This window comes from Malaya genurostris, chromosome 3 (assembly GCF_030247185.1).
Source record: "Malaya genurostris strain Urasoe2022 chromosome 3, Malgen_1.1, whole genome shotgun sequence".
NCBI classification, from domain to species: domain Eukaryota; kingdom Metazoa; phylum Arthropoda; class Insecta; order Diptera; family Culicidae; genus Malaya; species Malaya genurostris.
In genome coordinates, this window is record NC_080572.1 from 62,979,020 (window position 1) to 62,985,248 (window position 6,229).

The window sequence follows — 6,229 nt, forward strand, 5'->3', positions numbered from 1 at the left end:
GGTATGTTAAAAAACAGAATTCTGTTATCAGTCGATTAATTTCACATAGGATCAAGTGAGTTTGGCATAATTTCCCATTTCAGCATTTCCAAATACAGGGTCCGCCATCTAACTTTTTTTTTTAAATAGCGGTGAAAATAGTGCAGTTTTACTTCGAAAATCAGCTTGAAGAAGACGCCGATTTTGTGCCAAAAAATCATCTTCTCAGATGAGGCACATTTTCATCTCGGCGGGAACGTTAAGAGGCAAAATTGTCGCATCTGGGGGACGGAAAATCCGCACGTTATCATGGAGAAGCCGATGCATCCTCAGAGAGTGACAGTTTGGTGCGGATTTTGGTCTGGCGGCATCATTGGGCCATTTTCTTCGAAAATGAGGCAGGAGCCGCCGCCACGGTCAATGGCGAGCGCTACCGCGCCATGATTAGCGATTGGTTCTTCCCGTTACTTGAAGAGGAAGACTTGGACACCATTTGGTTCCAACAAGACGGCGCTCCGTGCCACACAGCCAACGCTACGATCGATCTTCTGCGCACAGTCTTCGAAGATCGAATTATCAGTCGAAATTCGGATGTCGTTTGGCCGCCTCGGAGCTGTGATTTAACGCCGTTAGACTATTATCTTTGGGGGGCTGTCAAAGATAAGTGTTATGTGACAAGCCAGAGACAATTCAAGCCTTGAAGGACAACATTCGTTCAGCCATTGCTGAAATAAAGCTGCATACAATCGAAAATGTGCTAAAAACTTGGACCAACCGTATGGCGTACTGCAAGGTCAGCCGAGGCAGCCATTTGAATGAAATTATATTCCACAATTAACGGGAAGGATTGCGCTTTATCATAAAAAAATAAATTTTGAAATCGGATGTACCGTTTATGTTTTATTGCATGCTTAAAAAAAAGTTACATGGCGGACCCTGTAAGTGCTTACGACCGGTGGTTGGGTGACAAATTGTTACCAGGGGGGGAAGGGGACTTAAAAAAAACGTTACGTCACAGAAGTTTTATTTTGAATACTAAAGTATGTATTTTTAATTCGAACTTTCGGCTTTCATATGTGACATAGTATTTGAAAATGGTGCTAACATGTGAAAACAAATTTTCGAAATAAACCTTAAGTTAAGGGAATGCGCTCGAGGCTCAATGCATAGGGCGCTGGTCTTACAAGCCAGTTGCCATATGTTCGAGTTCCAACCTGGAAGGATTGTGTTAGTGTTAGTAGGATCGTAGCACCAACCATGCAATGGGATAGCTCAGGTTAGTTAACCGCCCGTGAGTTTCAGATTGATTGATCAGAAATCAGTTGAAATTGCATATTGAATCATGATACTAGGAAGTAGTAAATCATGCTCAACATGCAACCTAAGCTGACTTAGAGCATGAAATGATAACACCCATGCACGTCACTGTGGGAAGAAAAGAAATGCAAGTTCAACACTTGCTGCTACTAGTGACCGAGGAATTCTCTGCATAACCATAAGTGTCACGGAGTCGTGTTAGTGGACTGAGCAAAAAACGATCAGGATTAACTTGGTAGATAGTACGATTGTATTATTTGAAAACCTACACGCGATGTTCGTAACCTGAACGCTCATATGTACCCGATTCTAAAGTGAATAAATAATATGAATAGTCCTATTCGAACAAGAGTCAAAGGATGTGAACAAACTGAACTCACCACCATGGCTTACAATATGCATTAGAATACTAAATTCTTAAAATTAGTTACTATAAAAGCATGTGAAATAAGAAAAAACTACTAACAAAAAGGCGACACAATTTCAATTATAGCTCCGCTAACGAATCACTCCATGAGAATAAGCGATGAGTTGAGTTCACGAACGAAAAATATCATAAAAAGATGAAAATCATTTTAGAAGTAGAATCGATCGATTTCTCAAAAATATCTGTTGAACTGAAAATCTGTACTGTCTCGTTTCGTCAACGACTAAACAAAGTGCAATTGATCACTTTGATTGAGGTAAATTTTCATTCATTTTCTCTGTGGCTCAATATATAAATTTCAGTTCAAAAGTCAAATGAATATTCTACTATGAATCCCATAGTAATATAGAGATTTTTGTTAAATATGTACTTTAGATCTTTATAGTCCTGGAAATAATCCGATCCGCTTTCAGTCGTCTTCCATGAATATATCTTTTGAACCTACCGAGTTACCCTGACCGAAGCAAACTGATTGGTCTAGATTTTTTATTTGTCCGTCGATATGTTTGTAAGACTATTAGCTATTACAATTGTTACAATTATTATTTGTTACACAAATAACGCATACAGCAACTATAATGAATATCCATGCAAGAAGAATTATTGCATATAGTTTTGATCATAAGATCATGATCATTAGTAATATTATTATGAGAAGACAATAGCGCTTGTTTTATGTTTTATGATGTATGATTCATAAATAAGTCATAGTATTGTTAACGGATTTATTTCCGTGTATCTATCTGATAGATATCTAGATAAGGCATATTACTATATAATGAGTTTTATTCTCGTTTGAAGAAAAATTTGAGAAATTAGTGACATTTATACAAGAATGGTTGATGGTTATCATTTATTTATCGCATCTAATTTAATTTACCGTAATTTACCAAATAGCTATTAACGAAAATCGATTCAGCAAATAACAAATATGTATTCCGTTTTGTTATGTATTCATACGAAATATAATTCCTAAATTTCACACATAAGCTATCAACAAGACGCATACCATGAATATATTATATTCTAATTATGCTCATACCACCAAACATCGAAACCAACTCACATTTCACCATAGTGCAAGAGCAGTCACAAACAAATCATAAATGAAAGCTGTCCGATTGTGTATGCATCGAAAACTAGGAAAAGAGTCAGAATAATCTAAATAATTACTTGCAACCAGTCGCCCTCGAGGGGGCAGATGGAAAAATTTAGGCCACTCGGTCAAACGGCTGAAAGTTCAGGCCCAATAATTCCGTGAAGTACTTCATGACTTCTATCGTGGATTTCAGTTAACTGCTTTGATCCTTTTCCACGTTCCAGTAAGAGGCCGCTGCGTTAAAAAATTCATTCATCGCCACACATTCCCACAACCTTGAGTACCAACTCCTTCGCAATGCAACTATCCTCGTCTTTGATACTCTTCACACACATCCAATTCAAATCATAACACAAGACTGACAACACGTTGAACTTCATGAAAATACACTAACTCTCATACGAACGTTGATACGAGCACTAAATGTTCAAATGACGCGACGGTAGTCGGCAGTTACAAAGGACAAGGACACGCAATGACTGCTACAACAGTATCCATACAGTCATATGCGCACTGAAGAGGAAAGGCTTTAACAGGGGTACTGTTGGTCAATAATTGCCTCCCCCACTGATTACAGTTCGATGCGGCGGCCTAAAGACACACTTCTCAAAGTTTTTCCTATGGATATCACTGGTAACCGCCTGTCGATCGAAAGGAGAACCACTAAAACACGTCCGGGTTTTCCAACGGTCAGCACTCTTCTAATTTGTCCGGTTGGGCTCGGGGAACCTAAATAGCTATCTGAATTCATTCAAACGGTGTGCCGTTAGCGGTACGGAACGTGAAACACGCAAATGACGTAGACCACATGAAAATACGGGGATAGAACTTTTGTTTGAATTTTTCATAATTTTCTTAACCGTGTACGTATATACAAGGAATAAGCCAGAAAAGGTGTGATCGTTTAATTTAAAGGAAAATTTTCTAAAGATAACTGGAAGAAATGTTTCTACAATGCGTATGTGCCTCATCGCAAATACTTACTTCTTCGTTGAATCGTGTTCAAATAATTTGATAGTCACTGTATTGATGAACTTCAAATATTTTGTGATTATTTTATATTTTATTGTTGAATGTTACACACTCAGATGATTACCCTAATTTCGGTTATACTTTGCCATGATTTGAATAGCCGAGTGCTCGGCAATCTTTTTAGCAAAATTTATTTTGAAATTCACAGTATTCTGTTCTAACAGATAAATTGCATTAAGATTTTCAGTCATGTGTCAATAGTGACTATTACATTGAGTTATTGGTGGATTTGCAGAGCGGCCTCATACACGCAGAGAAATTGAGCATGTTTAAAATAACAAAACAGTTAGTAGTTTTTAAAATTTGATTTATATTCATTTCAAGGTAGAATATGATTGTTACAAACCAATTTCTCCCTTCAACAAAAACAATGATCTTTGTTTTATTTGAATCAAAATTTTGGTCCAACCAAACCAAAAATATATTTGTTCCCGCTGAGTTTATTGTTGAAATAAACTAACAATTTTTTACATGTCAACCAAAGTTGAGTTAATGTTATCGGCAATGTTCTCGTTGACTCAATCCTGCTATACCTTCACATCAAGAAAAAACTTTTGTTCCATTTATCTATGATATTATTTGTGTAATAATACAACTAAGTTTACTGTTTAAATGAACCGTGTTAGTTTTATTTCATATAAACCAGAACATGTTTTTTCTCGCGCGTATAAACCACTGCATTTTTGTCTCCCGCGAAAGAAGTTTGCTTCTTTCATTTCCTAGGAGGTTTCCAACAATTCAAGTGTATGTATTGATGATTATCAGGAATCAGGAATCAGAATAAATTGGCTCAAATGGCACGTTCCCCTTGATATTTGGAGATTTGTGCCTTGCCATCAATATGTTTTTAGCATCATTTTCCCGATATATGTATAAGAGGGAAGGAATGAAAGGAAATGGTAAGGGTTGGACTAGGAGGATGGGAAAAATTGACGACACAAAAACACATAAAAGCAGAAGTAAATTCTGCACCCCTAAGGGATGCTGAACAATCTACTGAGGATCACATTTAGTGGAAGCAGAAGGAAATTCTGAACCTCTACGAGGTCCCGAACAGTCTGCTGTTAATAAAACCTCCAACCCCCGAGAGGATTTAGAGATCTTACAAAAGCGACACCATTCTGCACTCCCGGAAGAATGCAGAACGACTCGCAGTATGTACGAGCAGAAGTAAATTCGGTACCCCCAAAGGAATATCCTTCAATTTTAGCTCCGCATACACAGACTCAACCATGTATGGAGAACCAGTCGGTGTTGAACAGTCGTTCGCACCGCACGCGTATAGCTCTTGGCTCCTGGAATTTTTTTTCTGGCTACCTAGAGTTTCATTGATTCAAGGCTTCAGTCTTTTTCAAGGCTACCTGAATCACTAACTAAGTGACTAAGTGATACAAAGAGTGATATTAGAGTGACTAAGTGATACAAAGAGTGATATTAGAGTGACTAAGAAATTAATCAGCCTTTTTTAAGGCTAGCTAGGAGTCTAATCGAAGACTAATTTAGCCTAGTTAATTTAATTTAAAATTTCATTAATTTCAAAAATGCCTGCGTCCAACCGGAAAGGCAACAAGCCTAAGGTTAAAAATAATTCGATACGGAATAAATCACAATCCGTTATTCAACATTTTTCTAATAACATTCATGATCTTATAGAATCTGAATGTAAAAATAAAAGACAACGGACGGATTTCCCTTCCGTTGATACTATGCCGTCTAACAATATTTACGAGATTCTTCCTGAATCCGATTGTAGCGACATAGAAGAAAATTCTTCAAAAATTCCCAAAATGGACGCTTGTCGTTCTGGGAAGAAACATCAATCTATGCCACCAGTGACGGTGATGATTTCCGACTTCAAAGCATTCCGTACTGAGCTTTCTACTTTTCTCCCGGAAGTAAAAGTCTCATTTCAAATCGGACGAAGAGGAGAATGTCGAGTCTTGGTGGATGGATTGGAAGATTACGAAAGTCTTATTCGATATTTGTCCGAAAAACTTCATAAATTTTATTCATATGATATAAAATCAGACAGACCTTTCAAGGCTGTCTTGAAAGGATTATCAAATGATCAAAGTATTGATGAAATTAAAAATGAACTAAAAGAATTGCTTGGTTTTGCCCCTTCCCAAGTAATACTTATGAAAAAAAGAGCGAATGGTACTTCTAAACCACGCTCTGGAATTTCCCATGAACTTTACCTAATACACTTCAATCGAAGTGATGTAAACAATTTGAAAACTTTAGAAAAAGTACGTTTCATTTCCCACATTAAAATTCATTGGGAACATTATAAACGGCATAATCGTATTGCAAACTTAACGCAATGTCGTCGTTGCCAAGGCTTCGGTCATGGAACCAAAAATTGTCATATGGAT

The 6,229-nt window shown here is 37.2% G+C and overlaps 1 protein-coding gene across 3 annotated transcripts in view; it reads right to left on the bottom strand.

Moving 5' to 3' along the window:
• The window catches only part of LOC131436911 (kinesin-like protein KIF12), a 50,237-nt gene extending 46,732 nt beyond the window's left edge, over nucleotides 1–3,505 (bottom strand). For 2 of the 3 annotated variants that reach the window (XM_058605889.1, XM_058605891.1), the window contains exon 1: nucleotides 3,217–3,505. The gene's annotated coding sequence lies outside the window, so the exon portion shown is untranslated. The other variant, XM_058605890.1, reaches the window with a different exon arrangement.
• Nucleotides 3,506–6,229: the final 2,724 nt, after the last annotated feature.